The sequence below is a fragment of the Prionailurus viverrinus genome, chromosome B2 (genome assembly GCF_022837055.1).
Source record: "Prionailurus viverrinus isolate Anna chromosome B2, UM_Priviv_1.0, whole genome shotgun sequence".
Classification (NCBI taxonomy): Eukaryota; Metazoa; Chordata; class Mammalia; order Carnivora; family Felidae; genus Prionailurus; species Prionailurus viverrinus.
Window position 1 is genome coordinate 67,552,193 of NC_062565.1, and position 13,599 is coordinate 67,565,791.

The following is a 13,599-nucleotide window of genomic DNA, read 5'->3' on the forward strand; positions in this document are numbered from 1 at the left end:
CAAGCAAGACACCCATAGATTCTTAGTACATGTATGCTTATCCTTAGAGATCCTCAAATACAATGGAAACAACTTCATATAAATTTTTAAATGTAAATATTTATTTCCTTATAATCCCTGACATGTATCTTTTGACCCACAGACATATAAGCAACTTGTATACATATAATATATATGTACACACACACACATATATAGTGCACACATAAACCAACTTGTATATCACATATCCATGTATTTTTCCCTTTTCTACTTTCAGCCATGGATGCTCAGAGAAGCTCAGAACCAGGGGACGTTATCAGTGGCTCAATGTGGTAATTTTAACACATGTTCATAGAACTTTAGACAGTCTTCTTACCAGAGCATGCTGTGCTTTCGTGATTGTTTGATTCAGTAACATGCTATGTGACTTCAATGGTCTTATCATAAAAGGAGATGTAACTTCTTCCTAGCTCTCTTGGGACACTCACTTACAGGAAAGCCTGCTATCACGTAAGCAGTCAAACTGACCTGAACCTACCATGTTGCGAGGAAGCCCAAAGTCACTACTTGAAAGACCATGTGAAGAGACAGAGAGATGCATGGTAAGCTCCTGACTGATACCAGGCCTTGCTCAAGTTCCACTCACCATCTCATCTTTTTCCACTTGTTTAATAGACCTCAATCCAGCCAAGTTCTGTCCAAATTCTTGACCTACAGACACTGTGAAGGATCATAAACTGATTTTGTTTTAAGGCATGAAGTTCTGGGATAATTTATTTCGCAACAGTAGATAACTGAGGCTAGCAGGTGGACTTGTACCCCTCACTATCTTTAGCTGTATGAGACACTTTGAGTCCAGGGATGCTGCTGTTACCTTTGGTCCATGGTGCACTGGCCATTAGCAGTAATGAATCTTTTTAAGGTGGGAATAGTTAGAGTGATGCAAAAGATTGACAATGCCTCTCCCAGAATTCCTCTATGTCCAAAATTTTTACTGGCTCTATTCCTAGATCTTCAGATAAACTCTAGAGACAGAGCTAAATTAAGTTGTCTGGCTACTATAGCAAAACAAACAAACAAAAAGGTGTTGATTTATAATTGTGTTAAACCAGATCCTGTTGAACTGACCCAATTCACTCAGGCTTTTGGTGGGTTTGTGTTCAAATTCTGGCTCAGTTATTTCTAACTTATTTGACCATGAACACACTTCTTTCTAAAAGGGTAATTTCATCCAACTTCTCAGAATAAAGTTTTAAGAACCAGAAGCAAGTGCCCAAACTTGAGCTTTAGGACAGAGTCATAAGTGTGATGAGTATAGGCTGGAAGTTGGATTGAGAGATTTTATAGGACGGGGGATAAGGGAGAAAGGAAAGCTGATGGGTAATTTACATGAAACAGTTTGACAGCAGTTAACATCATTGTGCATCTATTTTCTTGAATTATTGTCTATTGTATCAGAATGGTTTGCAATAAAAATATTTAGTAAATATTTATATTGTTTATTTTAATAGTTATAGTTTTATAAGTTAGGGTAGATTATGGATGCCATCCATATCTGAAAAAACCAAATTAGTTGGTTCTCAATACTATATTTGTGTGTCATCTTCGCGCAGGGACCATGCTAATCTTCTCTGAATCCTTCCAATTTTAGTATATGTGCTGCCTAAGCAAGCACTGGTTCTCAATACTAGAAATCTGGTTCCAATGAGCTATTTGTGTGTTGAATCATGAAATCATTGTAAATTACTATTTAACCAGTGTTTATAAAGTTTAGCATCAGCACCACGTGGAGTAACTTGTCCAAAATTGAGACTCCTGGACCCTGCCACAGATGAATGAAGTCTGAATCTCTAGGAAGAGAGATCTACATTTTCAGAAGCTCTCTGAATACCTGTGAGAAACACTGTTGGAAAAGTATTATGGAAGCCAAAGTGATGAGCCCTTTCCAGTTAAAAGAATTTCTCATCTCAGTTTCATCTCATGTCCTCACTGGTGCTTGTAATTTTATCTTTATGTCTCTGTGGTACACTTCTTTTTGTTCAATCCCCTCCATCCTTAAATCTCGAACTCCTCTTTCTTCTTATCTCCATTGTACCTACCCCAGCCTTTCCTCCTACTTTATGGAGAAGATAGAAGTCATTGAAATCTACTATCTTTGTATTCCATTTTAATGTATTCTCATTCTGGCTGAGAATTGGATGTGTTTCCTTCATCTGACTCTGCAACATGTTAGTGGTTGAGGTCAATTATTTTGACCTGTTTTCTCTCCTGTTTTCATTTTTCCTTGATGTATAATGTGGAATGTGGAATCTGTATAATGTGGAATCTACCATGGATCCCATAACCAAATTCAGAATTATTTACCTTGTCATAAGAGCACTTACCATATTATATCTTATCTGCCTAACGGTATCTTCTTGGTAAGGGCAGATATAAGGTCTTCACCCAAGTAGCCCCACTACCTAGAAAAATGAACACTTACCCATAGTAGATGGTCTGTCCAGCTCTAACATTTTATAAATTTTGACTAGCTAGCAGATATCTGAATTGTAGACATCCCTAAACTTCTGATGAGAAACTTTCTGTGGTATTATATGGACCTCGGTTAGAGGCATAGCTTTACCACTGCTAAGCTATAAGACCTTGGGAAAGATGCTTAAATAGTCTGATCCTCAATTCCTTCATCTTTAAAATACATCTTATAGATAGTCCTGACTATCCATAAGGCGAGATAAGAAGACATATATGAAATACCTAGGGCAATGTCTAACAAATGATTGAAACTAGAATAACCATGAATTAAATGACACACTCTAAATTATAACACAGTGTGTTTTTAATCACTTAGAATTTATTGTATAATCATTGTAATGGTTAATTTTATGTGTCAACCTGACTAGACTGTAGGTTGTCCAGATATTAGGTGTATATGCTTAGCCACAGAGCCAATAGGGCAAAGCTACCATCTGCGGGATTCTGACTTTAAGTCAGTGCCAGGTGAAACAGTAAAGGAATATGAAGTTGGATGAGGCCAGATTTATTGATATGGGCTTACTAAGCAGAGATTTTGCACTTAATGTCGCACTAGACAATGTTAGAACAGACTCTTAACTGTTTGGTCGGTTGGCTGAAACATGGATCAAGAAGGCCCACAGAGAGCAGATTGGAAATGCCAGTTCACCTACATTCAATGTAGAGGAAGAGATTCAGTGTTTTGTTTTGTTTTGTTTTGTTTTCACAAAATATTCTTTTTAATGTCATACAACTCTTCTTAGAAGATTTTACCATTTTATCCATGCTGGTTAGTTCAAGTTGCTGGCACTCATTGTACATATTTTCATGCTGGTTCTTTTGTAATATTTCTAAACATATTGTCAGGTAGAACAAGTATGCCATGTGCACCATCTGACTGATGATAATTGTAAGACAACATTGAAAAACACATTCTGACATCAGAGATGTTAAAATGTGAAAAAAGTATGCATCTTAGAATTGATGAAATTTTTACAGTGTTCAATAAATATATACTATCATTGAATTAATGATGATGGTGATGATGGTAATAAAAGTGATGAATGTTAGCTAGTATATGTGTCCTTGTGCCTGATAAAGTATTTATGTATCTGGGAATGTATGCCTGATAGTTGGCGAACTTATGGAGGGGCTTAAAAACCTATGCAAAATGGACATGGAAACCAATGGTCTCATGCGTCACCTGATAAAACTTTTAGTTCCACACCTGAGAGTGAACCACCTTCCAGGATGTTAACAGTGCACTAACGCTTACTGTTCTGATGCCGTGCAAGCCAAGCATTTCAGTCCTGGCACGAACACTGAGAGCCTGAGCTTACTATCACAGTTTTTCAGTCGCTTGTGGCAAAATTCTCATGGGTAAAATTCTTCAGCGAAAAAATAAGTTTTCTAATTTTTGGAATTACAGTATTTCTGGGTTCCTTTCTTCTGAATATGTTCTTTCACATTGTATATTTGCCTGTTCTTTCTTTATATTCCCTACATTGAAAAAAAATGAGTAAATAAGTAAATTCTACTCTAAAATAAAAGCGAACTGAAATGGAGTGCCCAGACCATCAAGATGAAAGCCATTTAGACCTATTCACTTTTCAGCAGCTGGTTAGCATTCCTGTACAAATATGTTGTATTTATTTTGAAGCTTGTTCAGTTAATATAATTGTTCTTCTATTTCCTACATATGAAGTACTTGTGCCAGTGAAGCTGAATCATGTATTTTCCAGATGGCAAATCTTCCTGAAGAAAGTATTGCGGTGGCAGACCTGGCCAGCAGACTCTACCAACTCTTCCTTGTGCAGCTCCACTGGGAATAAATTAGATTAGGCATGGCCTTCAAGAATGCAGTCAAGGTCAAATTTCTCCTCTAATTCTGCAAAAACAACAGTTCCGAAAAGGAGTACCCTGTGTAAATTCTGAGTTACTTTTCATAGGAAGCTTTCAAATCATCTAGAGAATTTGATGTGGTTTATAGCAATCCCGAAGCGAGCTCTAATTTTTATCTTATTTCAAAATCTCTACCAGGTTCCTAAGTTGTTTTATTGGAAGTACATCATCTTTTTTTTCTTATTTTAAGTTTATGTATTTATTTTGAGAGAGAAAGAGAGACAGAGAGAGAGAGAAAGACCACACAAGTGGGGGAGGGGAAGAGAGAAGGAGAGACAGACAGAATCCCAAGCAGGCTCACTGTGCCATCACTGCACAGCCAGATTTGGGGCTCACACTGAGGAACTCATGAGATCATGACCTGAGCCTAGAACAAGATTCGGAGGCTTAAGTGACTGCATCACCCAGGTGCCCCTGGAAGTACATCATCTTAATGTATGTCTTAACCATTATTCCTGGCTTGGGATCATTTCCCTTTCTTTGTTTCCTTGCTATACATGTAGCCACATAGCCAGAATGAACAGGGTCTTTCTTTATTATTTGCTAGTGCAGAAATCAGGTTATGAATGTTTTATAATGTAGTTGGAACTTCTTGAATCATCACAAGAATTCAAAAATAAAAAGATTTAATTCCCCTCCTTAGATTGCCTATAATATTCACATCTGATTATTTAAAATTATTTTGTTCTGAGGCGCCTGGGTGGCTCAGTCAGTTAGGCATCTGACTTCGGCTCAGGTCATGATCTCGCAGTTCATGAGTTAGAGCCCTGTATCGGGCTCTGTGCTGACAGCTCAGAGCCCGGAGCCTGCTTCAGATTCTGTCTCCCTCTCTCTCTGCCCCTTCCCTAGTCACGCTCTCTCAATCTCTCTCTCTTTCAAAAATAAATAAACATTAATTTTTTTTTTAAAAAAAAGAAAAGAAAATTATTTTGTTCTATGAACTCCCATTCCCTGAGTGCAATCTGCTTTTAATTCCTAGCAAAAAATCAATCTGATTTCTCTAATTTCTCTAACACATTCTACATGTCCCAGAAGTATTTGTTTTTATAACTCAAATAAATTGGTGGAATTTGAAGCAATTATATTAACTTAAGGGAATATATTCAGACTCTAGGATAAAACACATTTATGAAATGGCAAGCTGGCACCATTTAGGCCCGCTGGTTGTGACCTGGAGACTGCCAGTATAAGTTCCTTAAAATTGTTGCCACTTTTCAAAGCTTTTCTTTATCTAGCATTTAGAACTTTCAAATTCTCCAGGTGCCTGGGTGGCTCAGTTGGTTGAAGGTCCAACTCTTGATTTTAGCTCATGTCATGATCCCACTGAGCGTGGAGTCTGCTTGAGATTCTTTCTCTTTCCCCCTCTGCCCTACTCCCTCTTGCTCTCTCTAAAATACAAAAAAAAACAAAAACAAAAACAAAAACAAAAAAAATCCTTCAAATTCTCTAAAAGTTTGAAGGGTTTCCCGCAAAATCACGTATGGCAGCAACAGTAGAAGCTGAAAAGCAGTGGGGAAGGACAGGAAAAGGAAAGAGGAAGTTATAGGGGCCTTACTGTCAATAAAGATACAATTGTCTCCAAAAGAAATAGCAGTGTTTGTAAACACATTTGAACATTCTGGAACATAACCTTGGAAATTATCATGGTCCATTGAGAATACAGGAAATTATGCATTAACCCATGCATTCATTTTTGTGTTTAACATTTTTCCTGCTTAGGTTTTAAGTGTTCATTTCCTACATAGTGGAATAAACCCTAAGATTCAAATAAAGATTTTCATCAAGCTTTGAAAAGTCAAACTTCAGTGAGATGTCTTTTTTTAAAGTTTAATTATTATTTATTTTGAGAGAGAGAGAGAGAGAGATGAACAGAAGCAGGGGAGCAGCAGAGAGAGAGGGAGAGAGAATCTCAAGCAAGCCCTGCACTGTCAGCGTGGCTCAAACCCATGAACCGTGACATCATGACCTGAGCCAAAATCAAGAGTCAGACATTTAACTGAGACACCCAGGAACCCACAGTGAGATTTCTTTTAAAAAGTGATTTCTGTTTCTTGTGATTATTGCCTATTTGTGCCGTAACATTTTACATAAAGTTTAAAAATCTAATTTATGTTTCTAACAGTTCTAGAAACGTCAAAGACAGCCATTTGCTCAGAGACCTAAAATATGCTTGCAAATGAGAAATTATTTACCAACTATAGTAAATATCTACTATATAGATTACTTGCGTATAACAAGTGCTCATTTCATTTGATTTCATTTTATTTTTAAGTCAGAAAGAAGTATCTTTTCAGGTCTTTCAAAATCCACTTTATAATTTTGCTGTTTCCTTCCTTTTCTTTATCAGAGAGGGCTGTGTTAACTATGGTTAAAAATATGAGGTTCTAACCTGTCTCTTTCTTCCCATATCTAGGATTCTCAGACCATAAATTAAGTTATTTTTTATAATTCAGGGCTTTGCAGATTCATATATAATATATGAATGCAGTGAACTTCACACTCTTATGATGTTGGTGTAATTAAGTAAACCAGACATAAAGTGGGAAATCTCTTTATGAAATAATATCCTTTGGAACTGCAGTAGAGCCTTTATCTTTGTGAAGTGGAAATAATTCTTCATGGATTCTGATGAGTCTGAGTAAGTCTCAGTGAACTTTTTAATCTCTTGATGTCTGCTTAGAGAGCAGCATGTTCCTACAATCTAGTCCCCAAGTGGAGCTTCTCATTCTAAATAACCCACAGGTAGAGTGTTAGGAGGGACAGAATGTCCTGTACTAAGAAAGTCACTTCTTCTCACCTTTCAACTAGCCAAGTCAATCCCATCATGTACACTTATGTTTTTTCCAGAGTCTGAATTAAGGGATCTTGGTTTCTTGGCAATTTCTTGGGTAGATCTAGTCAGTCTGTTCTTGACGGAATAGAAACAACTCAGCCTTCGGAGCTGAGGAGCCTGGGTTTGAAAACAGACTCTGAAATTTACTAGAATATTATATAACTTCAACTTAGCTTTGATAACATCATCTATAAAGTACAAATGAACACAATGTCTGTCTCATGGCATTGCCATGAGCAAAGTGCTGAGCACCATGCTTGGCTGACAATAGAGATTCGGTAAATTAGTATCATCCATGGCAGCGGAGTGGCAGCAGTAGCAGGAGGTAGTCATAATAGTAGATAGCAGTGGTGGCAGTAGTGGTAAATGGTAGTAATAGTAGTAGGGGTATTGGCTACTACCAGCAGTAGTAGTAGTGTGGGTTGCAGAGGAGATAAAACATGGTGGGCTACTTTCCTGTGTTGGGATACGGTAGACGTCTTCTAGACAGACAAGACTACCTACAAAGAGGGGAATCAGAAATCTTTGCAGTTATTATGGGTTCATGTCTTGGGGAGAAGAGATTGAACAAATATCGGACTTGTCAGAGATTTGAGAAGGAAATGCGGAAAAATAACTGGTTTATGAAAATGAGAGTGGTTAGTTAGAAAAGTCAGCAGAGCAGAATGGACAGGACACTCTAAGCGGGACACTTACCTGGAGTTATCTTAAATCATGGACCTCAGCCATGAGTCCATAGTGTTGGTAAATTTGATCTCCTAGGAGTCATGCCTGCCCTGATAGCATTTTGACCTCCTTTAGAGAAGCTAATAAAGGGACACAGTAGGCCTTCCTCAAGAAGTAGTGAGGGTTCAATGAATACTTCAGGTAAGACAAAATGAGGAATTCTTTTTATCTTTTTATTAAAAAATTTTAACTTTTATTTATTTTTGAGAGAGGGAGAGTGACAGAGTGAGAGCAGGGGGAGGGCAGAAAAAGAGGGAGACACAGAATCTGAAGAAGTCTCCAGGCTCTTGAGCTGTCAGCACAGAGCTGGATGCAGGACTCAAACTCACGAACAGTGAGATCATGACCTGAGTCAAAGTCGGACGCTTAACCGACTGAACCACCCAGATGTCCCAACAAAATGAGGAAATCTTAAGTACTGAGCTAGCCCTGATTGACACTGAGATCTCCATACTTCCCTCCTTTAAAAATGTACGTACCTCTCTCCTTTAAAAAATCCATTAGAGAAAAGTGCCTGATCTAGCTACTCTATCCTTTGCTCATTAATAAAGATAGAAAATTAGAAAACTCAACTGAATATACTTGAGTTTAATGACACTGATAAAGACATGCCTATATAGAATGTATTCTGTTAACCAGACTGAAATAGTTGTCCAAGATTCCAAGGAGTTTGGTTGGAAAACTCAGAAAGACTTGATTATTGGTTAGTGTAATTTATTGCAAATAAGTATCTTTCTCTAGATACAACCTCTCACTTACTCTTTTTTCTTATTACACAATTATCTGTTTGGGTGTGCCTAGGTGGCTCAGTAGGTTAAGCGTCCAACTTGGGTTCAGGTCATGATCTCATGGTTAGTGGGTTCAAGCCCTGCATTGGGCCCCAGGTTGACAGCTCAGAGCCTGCAGCCTGCTTCAGATTCTGTGTCTCTCTCTGTCCCCTGCTTGCACTCTGCCTATGTCTCTCTCAAAAATAAGTAAATACTAAAGTTTTTTTTTAAAAAAAAAACAACATTATCTATCTGAACAATATCAAATAGTCAATTAAGTTGGAAGCTATGCATTTTAAATATATGTGCATATAGTATTGTAGAATACAATTCAAGCTTTTTTTTGTTTGCTTTTTGTTATCATTCTCTTTTTTCTAATTTGAAAAAAAAACCACAGAAGATATAATTTTGTGAAATTTGTAGTCCTTACTCTTTAAGTTACCCCATCCCATATATGTTTTCATAAATCTTCCTTGTATACTGACTCTGTCCATGAACTCATATAAACACTCATACTCACATACACAGGAACCCCTCTTCATTTATATGTCTTCGTCTCTTCCTCTGTCTCTGGTGTCCTCATTCTCCATTTCTTCTTACGTCCTCATGTGTTGAAATTATATCCATGTTCTCACTTTATTTATAAATCCACTTTAATCTGATTTTGGCTGTACTATTTCTCTGTATCTACTTATACTGAGGCCACCATAGATCATTTATTCCACGCATTGATGATAACTGCTATGAGGAAGATATGATGGATGTAAAAATAAATTATATTGTTTTTGACCTCTGTGAATTTGTAGTGCAGTAAGTAAAATTGCTTTCTCCCAGGTTATCACTGACCTCTCTTCCACCACCCATGACTGAGTTCTGCCCTTGACTTTCAAATTCTTATCCATTCAATAGACATATGTTGAGGATCCACTATAATCTTAATTTTGTTAAGCAATAGATGGATGGTATCTGTGTCTTTCTACAGTTAATCTTGCTCTTACTCATACTCTTGTTCTGAGTCTAGGCTGAGTTCCTATTTGCTGTTCCCTTATCCTCTATGTTTTTTCTGAGCAGATGGTTCAGAACATGATGGGGCTGCTTGGTACTTCGTTTATGATTTCTGAGAAACATGTTTTTCACATGCCAAGAACACTAGAGCTTCTGTTGACAAGTAAACAAATGTTGTACAACAGATTAAAAAGCAGGTGGGAGGGTTTGTCATTCTCTGTATTAGCTTCAGAGAACAAACACCCCCAAACTCAAGCAGAAGTTTTTTTGTTATAAAAAAAATGTATCTAGTCCCACATGCTATCGATTTGGTTGCATTGTAACAGAGGGTATGGATGAAATAAAAGTCATTGCTGGGTTCATAAAATAATTTAAAGTAAATTGGACGTGCTACCCGAAGCAACTTACACATCTAATGCAGTTCCTATCAAAACACCAATGGCATTTTTCACGGAACTACAACAAATAATCCCAAAATTGTATGGAACCACAACAGACCCCAAATAGCCAAAGCAATCTTGAGAAAGAAGAACAAAGCTGAAGGTAACATGCTTCCCGATATCAAACTATACTACAAAATGATAGCAACCAAAGCAGTCTGGTTCTGGCACAAAACAAACACAATGACCATTGGAGCAGACTAGAGAGCCCAGAGATAAACCCTTACTTATAAAGCCATTTACAGGCATTCTTGTTTTACCGTTCTTTACTGCACTTCACAGATGTGTTTTTTACAGCTGGAAGGTTTGTGGCAACCTTGAATCTATGAAGTCTATGAGTGCCATTTTTCCAACAGCATTTGCTCACTTGATGTCTCTGGGTCACATTTTGGTACTTCTCATAATAGTTCAAACTTTTTCACTATTATATTTGTTATGGTGATCCGTAATCAGTGATCTTAATGTTAATACTGTAACTGTTTGGGGGTGCCACAAACTGTGCCCTATAAGAGGGCAACCTTAATAAATGGTGTGTGTGTTCTGACTGCTCCACTGACTGGCTGTCCCCGTCTCTTTCCTCTTTCAGCCTGCCTATTCCTGCAGACACAGAAATACTGAAATTAGGCAAATTAATAACCATCAACGGCCTCTAACTGTTCAAGTGGAAGGAATAGTCACATATTTCTTACTTTAAATCAAAAGTTAGACATGATTGGGTGCCTGTCTGATTTCAGCTCAGGTCATGATCTTGCGGTTCGTGAGTTTGAACCCAGCATCAGGCTCCACAATGGCAATGTGGAGCCTGCTTGAGATTCCCTATCTCTCTCCCTCTCTCTCTGGCCCTCCCCAGCTCTCTCTCTCTCTCTTTCAAAGTAAATAAATAAACTTAAAAAATAACAAATATCATTAAACTGGAAAGATCTATCATTAAGCTGGAAAGATCTAATCAAGCTAGACTTGATTAAGCTTAGTGGAAAAGGCATATTGAAACCTGAGATAGGTCAAAAACTTGGCTGCTTGTGCCAAACAGTTAGCAAAGTTACAACTGCAAAGGAAAAGTTCTTGAAAGAAATCAAAAGTGCTTCTCCAGTGAACACACAAATGATAAGAAAATGAATCAGCCTGATTGTTGATATGGAGAAAGTTTCAGTGGTCTGGATAGAAGATCAAACCAGCCACAACATTCTCTTAAGCCAAAGCCTAATGCAGAGTGAGGCCTTGACTCTTTTCAGTTCTGGGAAGGCTGACAGAGGTAGGTTTAAGGTGTTTGTTTTGACTTGATACATATATTGGAATATGACTACCAGCATAGCATTAGCTAACGTTCCCATTTTGCCACATAGCAAACATCTCTTTTTGTTTTTTCTGTAAGAACATTTAAGATCTATTCTCTTAGAACTTTCAAGTATATAATGTAGTACTGTTAACTATGGCCACAATGCTGTTCTTTATATCCCCAGAACTTTTTAGCTTCCAACTGCATTTGTACGCTTTGACCAGTGTTTCCCCATCTCAGTGCTTACCACCACTCTCTGTTTCTTTTTTAGATTCCACATATAAGTAATAACTTGGTCATCGAGGTCTTAGAGCAGTCACATCAGAAGCTTGAAAGGAACAGATGAAGAAAATAATACCAGGTGAGAAACTGGGGACAGCCCTTTTAAGAAGTTTGCCATGATGAAGCATAGACAAAAGGGACAATATTTAGAGTAGATAGTAGTCTTCCCATTTCAGTTAGAAAATTCCCAACTTTTTATGTTGTCCTATTAGTCTTCCATTCCCATCTTTCTGAATTACCCCTAACAACTGCTTCCACCCCCATTCACTACTGAAAAAAAAAGCCTTCTCTCTGCTCTTCCAAATCTTCAGAAAGCTTTCCTTCCTTTCTTCCTTCCTTCCTTCCTTCCTTCCTTCCTTCCTTCTTTCCTTCCTTCCTTCCTTCCTTCCTTCCTTCCTTCCTTTCTGCCATAGGTTCTGTACACTTGCCTTCCAACTGATTCCACATGGCAGGTTCTTCTTCACCCTACTTTCTCAATCCAAATGGCATCTCCAAGGAGACACTGCCTAATCATCATACTTAAAATGTTTCACAGTTACCTTATCACATTACCCTACTTTTTCTCCCTCCAAACACATATCACAATATTAAATTCATATATTTGCCTGTCTTTCTGTCCACAGTAGACTGTAGGCTTCACAAGGGCATGAGCGTTGGCTGTGTTATTCACTCTGCACCCTCAGTGCCTGGCACATACTAGAAGCTCAATTAATAATGCTGAATAAATGTATGCATGGAAGCAAATATCAAGCAGCTGTTAAATTCAACTAAGTTTCCTACAACTTAGAAACAAGAGAATATTCAGATGCATTCAAGAACTCAGGAAAAGCAACACCTGTGGGTACTTCTTTGGAACATGAAAGAAAACAAACTGGCAAATTAAACTGGCAATAAATGAAAACCAAAATGAAGGATAAATCTAATAAGGAACTCTGAAATGGAGAAACCATAGCACAATGCATTCATGGTGTATTTCAGATTAGTACAAAAAATTGTGGAAATTATGGCTACACAAGAGAATATAAAAGTAAAAAATATCAAAGTCAGAGAGAATTGGAGTTGTAGGGAGGATAAATTGGGAAAATTTAAATGGGGGTATTTCCTATTCTTTTTGGCAAGATAGTCAACTGATTCTGTCTATTGTTGAAATATGTAGCTTAAACAGTCACCAACTTTGAGGTTGTTCACAATCTTTTCAATTAGTCTTAGAAGGATCTTCTAGGATTTATTAATCTTAGAAGGATTGTTGGAATAAAAATTTATTTGAAATTTAACAATTCCTTTACTAACTTCTTTGGCTAAATTCAACAAAATTTCAGTATTTTTTAAATTAAAACAGAATGTATCTTGTGGTTTTATTTTCATTAAAATATACATTATATTTTATATGGCTTATTATTTCTTGTACTATTTATATGTAATCTATAATCTATATTATATATATAATATATACATACATACACTATATATAATATATACATATTATATATATGTATATATAGAGAGAATATATATATATGAGAGAATATATATATGTATATATATATATATAGAGAGAGAGAGAGAGAGACAGAGAGAGACAGAGAGAGAGAGATGTATATATATAGAGAGAGAGAGAAAGGGAGAAAGAGGAAATAGAGATTCTGGATAAAATTCTGTATATTCCATTTTTGTTTCTAGCTAATTAGAAATGGACTGACTTTTTTAAAATCATATTTTTACATATTTCTTAAATGATTATCACAAGCATGTCTAATTTTCATAAAATAATAAAGTAATTAATCAAAAATTTAAATATATGAGTATAATTTTTCCAAAAATACTAAGGAGATGGCCAGAGATAATGTTTGTTCAAATTTTCTAGGCAATCAGATC

At 36.8% G+C, this 13,599-nt stretch overlaps 1 non-coding gene across 1 annotated transcript; it reads right to left on the reverse strand.

Annotated features, from left to right (window-relative positions):
- Positions 1-1,549: 1,549 nt before the first annotated feature.
- Positions 1,550-1,657, reverse strand: LOC125166875 (U6 spliceosomal RNA). The gene has a single exon (XR_007152584.1). It is a non-coding gene; the product is annotated as a U6 spliceosomal RNA (small nuclear RNA).
- Positions 1,658-13,599: the final 11,942 nt, after the last annotated feature.